Source organism: Pristis pectinata, chromosome 29 (genome assembly GCF_009764475.1).
Source record: "Pristis pectinata isolate sPriPec2 chromosome 29, sPriPec2.1.pri, whole genome shotgun sequence".
Taxonomy (NCBI): Eukaryota; Metazoa; Chordata; class Chondrichthyes; order Rhinopristiformes; family Pristidae; genus Pristis; species Pristis pectinata.
This window is the reverse complement of record NC_067433.1, coordinates 6,815,929-6,829,409: the sequence shown is the minus strand read 5'-3', so window position 1 is coordinate 6,829,409 and position 13,481 is coordinate 6,815,929. Positions and strand designations below refer to the sequence as shown.

The window sequence follows — 13,481 nt, the reverse complement described above, 5'->3', positions numbered from 1 at the left end:
TTCCCTCCATAGCTGCTTTTATATCAGATTTCCAGCAACAACAGTGTTTTGTACCTCCCGTTCCAGCACATTTTTCCTTCTCCTCGGTTCTCACTCATCTATTTCTACCTCATAGACTTGTACAGCACAAAACAGGACCTTTGACCCACCATGAGACTAGGACTAGGGGACATAGCCTCAAGATCTGAGGGAGTAGATTTAGGACGCAGATAAGGAGGAACTGCTTTTCCCAGAGAGCACTGAATCTGTGGAATTCTCTGCCCAGGGATGCAGTGGAGGCTACCTCATTAAATATATTTAAGACACAGTTAGATCGATTTTTGCATAGTAGGGGAATTAAGGGTTATGAACAAAAGGCATGGAGGTGGAGCTAAGTCCACGGCCAGATCAGCCAAGATCTTATTGAATGGCGGAGCAGGCTCGATGGGCCAGATGGCCTCCTCCTGCTCCTATTTCTTATGTTCATATCAATGCTGGTCATTAAGAACCAATCTATAATAATCCCATTTACCAGCAGCATTTTGTGCCAAGTGCTTGTCCAGGTATCTCTTAAATGTTGTGAGAGTCACTGCCTCAGGCCTCTGGATGAAAATATTCTTCTTTAGATCCCTTCTAAACTTACCCCTAACCCTAAGCCTACACCCTCTGGTTATTGACATTTCTGCTAAGGGGAAAAGTTTCCTGCTATTAGTTCTATCTCTAAACTTTATTTGTTCAGCATGGTAACAGGCACTTCCAGCCCAACAAGCCCGCACCGCCCAATTACACCCATGTTAACCAACTAACCCGTACGTCTTTGGAATGTGGGAGGAAACTGGAGCACCCAGAGGAAACCCGCACAGTCACAGGAAGAATGTACAAACTCCTTACGGCCAGTGGTGGGAATTAAACCCCGATTGCTGGTGCTGTTATAGCATTATGCTAACTGTTACACTACCGTGCCCCTCATGTTTTTGTACACCTCTATCAGGTCTCCACTCAGCCTTCTCTGCTCCAAGGAAAGCAAGCGCAGCCTATCCAGCCTTTCCTCATAAATGAAGCACTCCATCCCAGGCATCCTCCTGTTTTATCTCCTCTGCACTCTCTCAAGTGGAATCATGTCTTTCCTATACTGTAGCAACCAGAAATGCACACAGTACTCCAACTTTGGCCTAACCAAAGTTTTATACAGTGGTACTGTCACTTTCCTGCATCTATATTCTATGCCTCGGCTAATGAAGGTGAATATCCCATATTGCCTCTTCACCACTTTATCTACCTGTGCTGCCATCTATAGGGGCCTATGGACTTCGACACCAACTCTCTGTTCATCAATCTGTATCTTTAACTCTTCCTATCTTCATAGATGTCAGCTGATCTGCCGAGTCTTCCCAGCTTTCTCTGTTTTATTCCTTAAATGTGCTAATTTGATATAGAAACCCATTGGGATGTATAGTCCTGGATCCAACCCTCACTATCTGTTGTTCTTCCCATCTGCACATACTATTTCCAGACCCAGGGAACTGGGCAAGCCAACCTTCATCACCCAAGTGGCACCCAGAAGGTGAACCAGGTTCCAAGCGGTGACAGACTTTGGCAATAGTACCCTGAACACTATCACAGTAGTTGACTTCTTGCCAGTTAGTCAGTAAGTCAGAGACATTTAAATACTATTGAAATAGATTGAAATGATAAAAAAATGCAATTAAAATAGAGTAAATTGCTAATAAATAATTTAAATCTGTGAAGTAAAATAAAATTACTCAATGTTTGTCTTTTTCCATAAAGTCAAAATCCCCATTCAATTGAATGAGGTTGCTGTTCATATGCCTGCCCTCTTTACAAGAAGCTGAGGCGTGGCTGTGAAGTGCACCTGAGTCTTCAGTGAATCACCGCCTCACTGTTGGTTTCAGTGGTGAGTAGAGCAGCTGTGCAGGTAAAACACAGCAGCATGTGCCAGCTAGCTTCAGATTTCTGTGTTTCTCCATGCTTCTGCAAAAGTCTGACATGTTGGGTTACTCTTCCCCACATAAGCTATAAAGTTTTTTTTAATCCTGCTTTCTATTAAATAGTTAAGAATAAATTGAGAGGTATAGTTAAGGGTATTTATACTGACAGCAATGAGCAGAACGGAGGTGAATGAGTAATTCCCTGAGCAATCGATGTTGTAAGCAAATGGGATTGATTTTATGTATACAGTTGGTGTTAGGAAACCATTCTGCACTCACTGCACTTTGCTGGCAAATGATTATGTCTTCTGAAAACCTGCCTTAAGGTAACAGGAGGATGTTATGCATACCAGCTCATTCAGACAAACATGTGCCAGCATCTGCCACGCAGTCACGAGACAGATGCTCACAAATGCTGCTGCAGTACAGCTGGAAGCAGCAGACCAATCAAATAGCCTCCTGGGCCGTTGCCACGGTGTTGCCATGGCAATGTGCACCAATGACATTCTGTTAGATCTATATTCTAAGTACGTGTTTTGCAACATGTACATTTGGGAATTTTACTGTCCCCCTTTATAGAACCTTACTGGGCGATGTTAGCAACCAGCTGCCTTTACATTAGCATTACCGGATCATCATTGACTTACTCACTGAAGCATACAAGAGAATGCGTCTTGCACTAGACATCCACAAAACCAACTTGCAAGCACTGCCCCAATAATAAGTGCCTACGACGTGATCCTGATGGATGTGGATCACATTCAGGACCTCACCCTACCTCTCAATGAAGGCAGCAAATCAATGATGAGACTCAGCACTGAATCCAGTTCTCCAGCAGAGCCTGACGAAAAGAGTTTTCGAAGATGGAAGGCCCCAAATGCCACGTGATCAGGCAGTAGTGATCCCCAACTGCATGCTTTGGAAACGTAAGCTAACTCGAAGCACTGGAGACTCACCATCAATACCGTCTCCACAAAGGTTTCCAAACCCACTAGCAGGATAAGTGAGACATTACTGGGCACTGCCCAATATCCCCAGAATTGAGGCTATAACTACACTTGGCCATCTCCAATGGTCAGGCCACATGGTTCATGTTCCCGACACCAGACTCCTGAACACACACTCCGCTGAGGTCCATCATGGCATGAGGTTACTAGGGGAAATGACTGATTGACACTCGGAAAAAATGTCCCTTCTGTGCCTTGGTGGTTCAAGTTTTGCTGCTGAGTATCTGTCTCCACCAGCCCCCCAGGCAGGGTTCCAGATTCAAATCACCCTCTGGGTGGGAAAAAAGAATCCTCCTCAGATCCCTTTCAAAATGCTCCCAGAAATTTTCTTCCTTATGAAAAAATGTAACATCCCCACTAACATGGGAATCCTTGATATGTGACCATTCAAATTGAAGAGGGTGGAACATCTAGGATAGCTCTGTGAACTTCCAGTTTCTTTGTCCCAAGCACACGGAGGCCCAGAAGGAGACAGCCCATCCCTCCCATCAACCATCTCCTGTTCTCCTTGTGGCAGCATCTCCCTGTAGCCACCTCCTGTTCTCCCTGTCGCAGATACATTAGGGACATTTTAAGAGACTCTTAGATAGACACATGAATGATAGAAAAATAGGGGGCTATGTGGGAGGGAAGGGTTATATAGATCTTAGAGCAGGATAAAATGTCAGCACGACATTGCGGGCCGAAGGGCCTGTACTGTGCTGTACTGTTCTATGTTCTATCTGCGGTTCCCACTTTGGCCAAACCACCCTCCTCAGAACCCACTGAAGCTTGGAAGGTCCTCCTGACCCCTGAGGCTGCAGAGAGGAGTGGACACAGCCCAGTCCATCACGGGCACGGCCCTCCCCACCACTGACAGCATCTACATGAAGTGCTACCTCAAGAAGGCAGCATCTATCATTCCCACCATCCAGGTCATGCCCTCTTCTCGCTGCTACTGTTGGGCAGTAGGTACAGAAGCCTGAAGTCCCCACACCACCAGGTTCAGGAACAGCTACTTTCTTGCAACCATCAGGTTCTTGAACCGACCCGCACAACCCCAACCCTCCCTCAGCAACCGAACACTACGGACCACCTCTTGGGCTACCATAGACTTAACTCTGATTGGGAGGTTTGCACTAGTGTCTTTTTTCCAGTTTTTTCTTCATTCTCTAGTATAATTTATGCTTTGTCTGTTGTCTGAATCTACTTGCCTGTGATACTGCTGTTGCAAGCAAGCCTTTCATTGTACCTTTATCTCATGGTACCCGTGCATATGACAATAGACTTGACTCGAGGGTCCACCTTAGGAAAGTGACCGAGGCTGCTTGTCACGTGTATGCTGAAGCGCAGTACGCAAAGCATCGAAATAGAGCAACCTTCCTACCACATTGTTTTAATATAAAATGTACAGCGAACGATCAAAATTGGACCTGACCTTGTTAAACATTTGAGGAAAGAATGCAGAATCAGCCTGTGGGGGGGGGGGGGGGGGGGAGACTGGCCGGGTATTAAACGGTTAAAATTAAGCTTGCAAGTGCTAGAAATTCAAATTAATCAGGTTTAAGATTCAAAACACGCTGGCGGAGTTTTGACTTGGCGCGCCGGCTGTAGAAATTTGCATCAGAACATGTGCAAACATAAAATGCTGAGGACGTGCAGCTCAGGCCGAGTCTGTGGAGAAGAGAGCGGTTATCGTGTCAACTCGTTGGCCTTGAGATAGACACTGTAGCTAATATTTCTTCTAGAATCTTAATTTGATTCATAAACCCGTTGGCCCGGATGGTTGTGGATCCGGCTCAATGATAAAGAGCCGGCACATCCGAGCGATTGCAATGTCCAGTCAGCAAGTGCTTCGAGACACGTTTCGCCGATCGGAAAATCTATTCCACGATTCTTTGCATTCTGACCCTCCAAGTTTGTACTAAAAGCATCCTATCAAATAAAAGAGCTGGTAATTAAACCGTAGCTGCTGATATTGCTTCCTCCCAAGTAAAAGTGGCGCAGAGATGTGATTCCATTTATAGTAAATCCCCAGGGATTAAATGAGCGAGTCCGCGCAATATCACGTACTGCACGTCCACCCGCTGTAACAACATTTAGTGCTGGACCTTATTAGAGGCATAGAGTCATACAGCATAAAAACAGGCCCTTGTTCTACCCTGTCTACTCCCACCCACCCCTACTCGGAGTATTGTGTAGATGAAGGATGTTGAGGCTTTGGAGAGGGTGCGGAAGAGGTTCACCAGGATGCTGCCTGGATTAGAGGGCATGTGCTATAAAGAGAGGTTGGACAAACTGAGGTTGTTTTCTCTGGAGCATCAGCGGCTGAGGGGAGACCTGATGGAGGTTTGTAAGATTGTGAGAGGCATAGATAGGGTAGACAGTCAGAACCTTTTTCCCAAGTAGAAATGCATTTAAGGTGCGAAGGGGGCTGTTTAAAGGAGATGTGCGGGGCAAGTTCTCTTGTTACACAGAGTGGTGGGTGCCTGGAACAGGCTGCCGAGGATAGTGGTGGAAGCAGATACCATAGTGGTGTTGAAGAGACTTTTAGATTGGGAAATGAATGTGCAGGGGATGGAGGGGTGTGGATCATGTACAGGCAGACAGGTTTAATTTCATTTGGCATCATGGTCAGTACAGACATTGTGGATCGAAGGGCCTGTTCCTGTACTGTTCTATGTCCTTTACATACTAATCCCACGTGCCAGCACTTGATCTGCAGCCTTCTTTGCCTCAGTGATACGAGTGTTGGGATAAGTACTGTCTCCACTAGCGTCTCAGGCAGGGTTCCAGATTCACTCAGATCCCCTCAACACCCCCTCCCTTCCCCAAAACATATTCTCTCTAGTTTTAGACAGCTCTGCCTGAGGGAAACATTTCCTACTCTCTACCCAGTAACTGCCCGGTAATTTTGTACTCCTCTGTTAGTTCACCCTCAGCCTCTGCTGCTCTAAGCAGACACAACTCAACCTATCCATCTCTCCTTATAACCGAAACCACTCCACCCTCGGCAACATCTTGGTGAATCTCCCTCTGCACCCTCTCCACTGCAATCACACCCTCCCTATGATGTGGGGACCAGAACTGCACACGCCGCTCCATCTATGGCTTAACAGACCTGCAATTACCTGGTTTATCCTCCCTGCTTTTATCAGATTACTATTTTTGCTGTCCTCCAATCACCTGGAACCTCACTTGTGGCCAGTGTCATAATCCCACCAACTGCTCCCTTTGCCCTCCCATGGCATCCCGAGATAGTCTCATCAGGCCCCGGAGATCCGTCCAACATCAATCCTGCTAAGAGACCTAGCACTTCTCCCTTGTTAATGGTAACTTGTTCTAGAATTCGCTGTTTCCACCGCGCCCCCCCCCCCCCCCCCCCAACTCCTGCCAACTTCTCAAACTACAATGTCTTTCTCCTTAGTGAACACAGATGAGAAAAATTTCATTTATACATCTTCTGGCTCTTGCAGAGATTGCTCCTTTGTCTCTAATGGTCCCTTTTCTTCCTCTGGTTCTCCTCTTGCCTTTAGAAAATGCCTTTAGGAATTTCTTTTCTCTTGTCTGCATGCGATATTTCATGCTCCTCTTTGCCCTCCTAACTTCTTTTTCAAGTACCTCCTATATTTTCTATACTCCCGAAGATCTCGCCTGTTTTCAGTGATATTAGATAACATAAGATATCTTTATTAATCACATTTACATCGAAAGACACAGTGAAATGCAGCTTTTGTGTCGAGTGTTCTGGGGGCAGCCCACAAGTGTCACCACACTTCCAGCGCCAACATAGCACACCCACAACTTCCTAACCCGTACATCTTTGGAATGTGGGAGGAAACCGGAGCACCTGGAGGAAACCCACACAAACACGGGGAGAACGTTCAAACTCCTTACAGACAGTGGCCGGAATTGAACCCGGGTTGCTGGCGCTGTAAAGCGTTACGCTAACCGCTACACTACAGTGACACCCAGAGTTGCTCGGACTTTCTGTCCTTACCCTTCACCCTAATGGGAACACATTGACTCACTATTTCACTTTTGAATAATCCCCACCTGTGGAAATGTAGAGTTACCTGCAGGTAGCAGCTCTCAGTCTACTTCTGCCTGGTGCTGTCTCATAATCTTGAAATCAGCCTTCCCCGATTCTGTAGTTTAATAATTTCTAATCCATCCTTATCCTGTCCCATAAAAAACTTACAGAGATATGGTCACTATCTTCAAAATGCTCTCCCACTGACACTCCAGCCATTTGGCTGGTTATATTCCCTAAGATTAGATCCAGCATCACCACTTCTCCAGTGGGACTATCCCTATATTGGCCCAAAAGTCTCTCCTGGATGCACTTTAAAAATTCTACCCTAAGCCTTTCACTCTGTGATCTCAGTTAATACTGAGGAAGTTGAAATCGCCTCCCCCCCACCCCCCCCCCACTAGTCTAATCTTTTTAAATTTAAATTTTTTAAAAAATTTTAGTTACAGCGTGGTAACAGGCCTTTCCCACCCAACAAGTCCGCGCCACCCATTTTAAACCCCAAATTAACCTACCTGTACATCTTTAGAATGTGGGAGGAAACCGGAGCACCCGGCGGAAACCCACGCAGACACGGGAGAACGTACAACCTCCTTACAGACAGCGACGGGAATCGAACCCCGATTGCTGGCGCTGTAATAGCATCGCGCTAACCACTACGCTATTGATTTGCCTAGATATCTGATTCTCTGTTCTCTGCTGGTTGTTTGAAGGCCTGTAGTACTGCCCCAACAAAGTGACTGCCCACTTTTGTATCCAAGCTCTACCTACATGGCCTCATTTGAAAAGCCTCCTCTGATATCCTCTATCTTTACTGCAGTAACAGATTCCTTAATCGATATTGCAATGTCACCTTCTCATTTACATTTCCCCATCCCCTGCCCCCATCACAGCTCAAGATTTTAAACCCTGCAATGTTGAGTTGCAGGTCCCGCCCTTCTTTCAGCTACGTCTCTGTAATAGCAACAATATTATGTCCATGTGCCAATCGACACTCCTTGCTTTAGAATAGATGTAATTGAGCCCTGCATTCCTCCTAAGTGCCTTTTCTTGCCTGTGTATACTCTACTTACTGGGCTGACACTTTTCCTTCTACATTTGACTGCATTTCTCCCCACCCCACCAAAAACATTCCCCTGACAAATTAGTTTAAACCCCAATAGCACCAGAAACTTCCTCACAAGGATGTTGGACCTGTTCCAGTTCAGGTGCAACCCGTCCAGTTTATGCAGGTCCCTCTTTCCTCAAAACAGGGCCAGTCATCCAGAAGTCTAAAGCCCTCCCTCTTACACTATCTTTTTAGCTACACATTCACCTGACCTCCAATTGAGATATCACTAGCATGCGGTACTGGATGTAATACAGAGAGTACAACCTTAAAGAGCCTGCTCTTTAATCTGTTACCTAGCTCTCCATCTTCATTAACTTGGCCACACAGTTTAAATTGATTTGTAAAATGGTGAATACCATGTGGGTGCCCCAATGCAAGCAGCTCAGTTTTGTGATGCAAAGCGTGAGGATGCTGTGGCTGGGAGCAGCTGCATTAGAACATCACCCATAGCCAGGCCTGATCATGTTAATACACATGTGAAATAAAGACAGAGAGACAAACCATCCTGGAGCCTTCCTTTATAAAGGATCAGCTGAGCTTAATACATTCACTGATCCCTTCGTTCAGCTAACTTAAATCACCACAGCAGCAACTAAGTACTTGCAGGAACAGCAAGGATTCTGGGAATGCAAGGATTTCAAAAGAAGTCAGCACACATTGTGTTCTAGAAAACTAGTCTACCTTTTCTCAGGCAGTCTTTTGGGATTGGAAATGACTTGCTTGCATTCTAATTCCGTGGGTTCTATGGTCAGACCAATGATAAAACACAGATATTTACCCAGATGGGGCAGGAGGTGCTTGACTTAGTTTATGAGGTGGTGTATTCCTTCCACCAATTCTGTGAGTTCCCAATGCAAGGAGTCGGGATTCTCAATACTATCCTGAATGTTCTTTCTCTCCTTTAAACTGTCACATGCCAGGGATTCCAACCAGCAGGAAGATATTGCATTTTCTCAAGGAGGCTTTGTGAACATTATTGTGTGGGTTACTTGGTCCTCCTGGTAATAATCTCTTGCCATGACAGAACTGATGTCCCACATATGGAATACGTAGCCAACACAAAAGCTGAGTGCCTCAATGCTGGGGATGTTGATCTGGAGGAGATGCTGATATTGGTTTGTCTATCCTGCCAATGGATTTGGAGGATTTTGGTGGAAGCTCTCCATGCCTTGAGATGTCCACTGTTGCTAATCTGTCTCTGTACAAGGGCTAGCATCACTGCTGTCCAGTAGACCATGAGCTCAGTGCTGGGTTTGAGGTCTTGATGTGAAAACACATTTTCCCACAGATGACTAATGGCTAGGCCACACGCCTATGGCTGTGGGGAATTTCATCATCAAAGTCTGCCTTTGCTGAGAAATGGTTCCCAAGATGTGGCAAGTGGTCCATATTTTCCAGGGTCTCATCTTGGACTTCTATTGTCCAAGCGGAATTCGGATTGTGTAGCCAGGGACAGATTGGAAGAGGACACTTGTTTTGCGGTTGTTTAGCATGTAAAGCCCATTCTCTCATATGCCTCAATGAACAAGTCAATAATGCCTTGGAGTTTGGCCTGTACTTAGACAAGTGTACTGAATCACAGAATGGTTACAGCACAGAAGGAGGTCATTTGGTCCATCATGTTTGCACCTACTCTCTACTGAACCAACTCTCTAGCTCCAGGCTCAGCCCTTTCTCCATGGCATTGTAACTTTTTTCACCGTACAACTCCCCCTTGAAGACCACAGTGGAACCTGCCTCCTTCACATCTACAGGCAGTCCATTCCAGATTCCAAACATGTGCTGCTTAAAAAATGCTTTTCCTCATGTCACTCTTAATTCTCTTCCCCATTATTTTCAAACTGTGATCTCTAGCCCTCAACCCCTCTGTCAAAGACCCTCTCCAATCTATCCTTGTTACTGGGGTCCCTCATCCCAAGAATCGTTGGTTGCTTCTATGCCTTCATACGTCACAACCCAGCAATGATTTCCCCATTATATTACTGAAAAGCCAAAACAAAATGGAATGCTGGAAATAAAAGCACAGAATGCTGGGGTGACTCAGCAGGTGAGGCAGTGCCTATGGAGGGAATAACAGAGTTAATATTTCAGGTTAATGATCCTTTATCATAAATGGAAAAGTGAGAAACCAAACATGTTTTAAGTTGCAGAGAGGGGGAGGGTGGAGAGAACAAAGGAACTGACTGTGCCAGGGTGAAACCAATTACTTTCAGTGCCGTCTACAAGAAGAAAACAAATTCATATTTGTTTTATCTAGAGGAGAGTAAATAGAGGAAGGTGAAGGAGACCAGTTCAAGAGAAAAAAAGAACAGGGTGCAGTTCCAAAGCTCCAAGTTCGATCCAGCCACAGGTGCGGTCTGTGTGGAGTTTGCACTTTCTGCCCATGTACATGTGGATTCCCAGCAATTTCCTCCCACACCACAAAGGTATGTCAGTAGATTAACAGGTTACTGTAAGTTAGTGCTTGGTGGCAAACAAAGAATCAAAGGGAACTTAATAGGCAAGTGAGAGTGGAAAACATTGTAGCGCTAGGGGTAACACAGGAGAGGGTGAGTTGGACTGATGGGATTGCTCTGCTGCACCTGTTGGGTTGAATGGCCTCCTTCTGTATAGAAATGTAGGTAAATTAGGAAATAGTATGAGAGCAACAGGCTGGAACTGTAAGCTGCAGAACGAAGTGGTTTTAGAAACATGAAATAAATGAGAATGCAGGAAATACTCAGCAGATCAGGTGGCTTAAAAACAGAAAATGCTGGAAACACTGAGGAAGTCAGGAAGCATCTGTGGAGAGAAAAAACAGACTTTTCAGGTCAAAGACCTTGTGGTGTCAGAGCTGGGAAAGAAAAAATAAGTTGTTTTATGGCAGGTGGGGAGGGAAGCAAAATATAATTGCAACATCTTTGATGATTACTGTGGGGATAAACAAGGACACCCAATCTATGGGTTAATGGGGCAGTTAGAGAGGGCGAATCTGGATAAAGGCACAATAAAACCATAATAGATAGAGAATGCGGGTACAACTAAAGGAAAGTAAACGTTGTGAAATACAGAGCTGTAGGACATGCCCTGCAGGTCAGGCTATGCTAATGAAGAGTGAGAAAATGAGCCAGTATCACAGAGGGACTGACCTGTTCCAATACAGGCAGAAACAGAGAGATGGAGGATGAGGGGGGACCTGATTGAGGTGTATAAGATGAAGAGAGGTATTGATAGGGTAGATAGTCAGAGGCTTTTCCCCAGGGCTGAATTGGTGGCCACAAGAGGACATAGGTTTAAGGTGCTGGGGAGTAGGTACAGAGGAGATGTCAGGGGTAAGTTTTTTACTCAGAGAGTGGTGAGTGCATGGAATGGGCTGCCGGAAATGGTGGTGGAGGCTGATAGGATTGGGTCTTTCAAGAGACTGTTAGATAGGTACATGGACCTGAGTAAAATAGAGGGCTGTGGGTAAGCCTAGTAATTTCTAAGGTAGGGACATGTTCGGCACAGCTTTGTGGGCCGAAGGGCCTGAATTCTGCTGTAATTGTTCTACGTTCTATGTTCTAAACTGAGTTTTTGTTTTCATTACTGTTGCAGGTTGATTATTGTGCAACAGAAGTGACTAGTTCCGACAAAAACAGGAAATGCTGGTTTTCTGAAATTGTTGAATTGAGTCCCAATGGCTCAATGTGCCTGGATGGAAGATGCGAGGCAGTTCACCAACTATATGTTGGGCTTTGTTGGAACAGCCTAGAATTTCAAAGACAGAGTAATCAGATCGGGAGTGAAATGGAGAATTGAAGTGGCAAGTGACTGGTAGCTCAGAGTCACCCTTGTGCAAATCCAAATCCAATCCGCATTTGATTCCTCTAACATAGAGGAAATTCCATTAAAGGCACAGAATGCATAGCACTAAACTGGAAGAGAACTCCCACGGCTATATTCGCACCTCCTCCCATCCTGCTTCCTGTAAGGACTGCATTCCATCCTCCCAGTTTCTCCATCTCCATTGTATATGTTCAGATGGTGAGACTTTCTACAGCAGTGCTGTCTTCCTCTTCCTTAACCACACCATGGTTGACCAGCTCTCAACAGTGGTTCTTCTGCCCTCACCACCTTTCCTCCAACCAGCGTACTTGTCCTCATGTCCACCCCACCAGTCTCCACATTCAATGGATTATCCCATGTAAATTCTACCACATTTAATGAGATTCAATAGACAATAGACAATAGGAGCAGAAGTAGACCATTCGGCCCTTCGCGTCTGCACCGCCATTTTGAGATCATGGCTTATCCTCAACAATTAATATCCTGTTCCTGCCTTGTCCCCATATCCCTTGATTCCCCTATCTATAAGAAACCTATCTAGCTCCTTCTTGAAAGTGCCCAGAGAATTGGCCTCCACTGCCCTCTGAGGCAGTGCATTCCACAAATTCACGACCCTCTGGGAGAAGACGTTTTTCCTCACCTCTGTCCTAAATGGCCTAGCCCTTATTCTTAAATCATGTCCCCTGGTCCTGGACTTCCCCAACATCTGGAACATATTTCCTGTCTCTATCTTGTCCAATCCCTTAATAATCCTGTATGTTTCAATCAGATCCCCTCTCAATCTTCTCAATTCCAGCGTGTACAATCCCAATCTCTTCATCCTCTCAGCATAAGACAGTCCCAACATCCCCGGAATTAACCTCGTAAACCTACGCTGCATGCCCTCTACAGCCAGGATATCCTTCCTTAACCCTGGAGACCAAAACTGTACACAATACTCCAGGAGTGGTCTCACCAGGGCCCTGTACAAATGCAAAAGAACGTCTTTGCTTTTGTACTCAATTCCCCCTGTAATACAGGCCAACATTCCATTAGCCTTCATCACTGCCTGCTGCACTTGCTCATTCACTTTCAGTGACTGATGAACAAGGACTCCTAGATGCCTTTGTATTTCCCCTTTACCTAACCCCACACCATTCAGATAATAATCCGCCTTCCTGTTCCTGCTCCCAAAGTGGATAACCTCACACTTATCCACATTAAACTTTATCTGCCAAGTATCTGCCCACTTACCCAACCTATCCAAATCACCTTGAATTCTCCTAACTTCCTCTACACATGTCGCACTGCCACCCAACTTTGTATCATTAGCAAACTTGCTAATGTTATTCACAATGCCTTCATCTAAATCATCAACATAGATCGTAAACAGCTCTGGTCCCAGCACCGAGCCCTGTGGCACCCCACTAGTCACGGCCTGCCATTCTGAGAAACATCCATTCACCCCTACCCTTTGTTTCCTATCCGCCAACCAGTTTTCTATTTATGTTAATACCCGCCCCCCAATTCCATGAGCCCTAATTTTACCCACCAATCTCCTGTGCGGCACTTTATCAAATGCCTTCTGAAAGTCGAGGTATACAACATCCACTGAATCTCCCTCGTTTATTTTCCTGGTT

General features: G+C 45.5%; 1 protein-coding gene across 2 annotated transcripts in view; it reads right to left on the bottom strand.

Moving 5' to 3' along the window:
* Positions 1–13,481, bottom strand: part of hk2 (hexokinase 2) — a 100,797-nt gene that overhangs the window by 80,697 nt on the left and 6,619 nt on the right. Inside the window, exon 1 of one of the 2 annotated variants that reach the window (XM_052041225.1) lies at positions 7,463–7,571. The exons of the other annotated variant lie outside the window; for it this stretch is intronic. The gene's annotated coding sequence lies outside the window, so the exon portion shown is untranslated. Of the gene's footprint in view, positions 1–7,462; positions 7,572–13,481 lie in introns of those variants that run through there. 2 annotated transcript variants of the gene reach the window in all.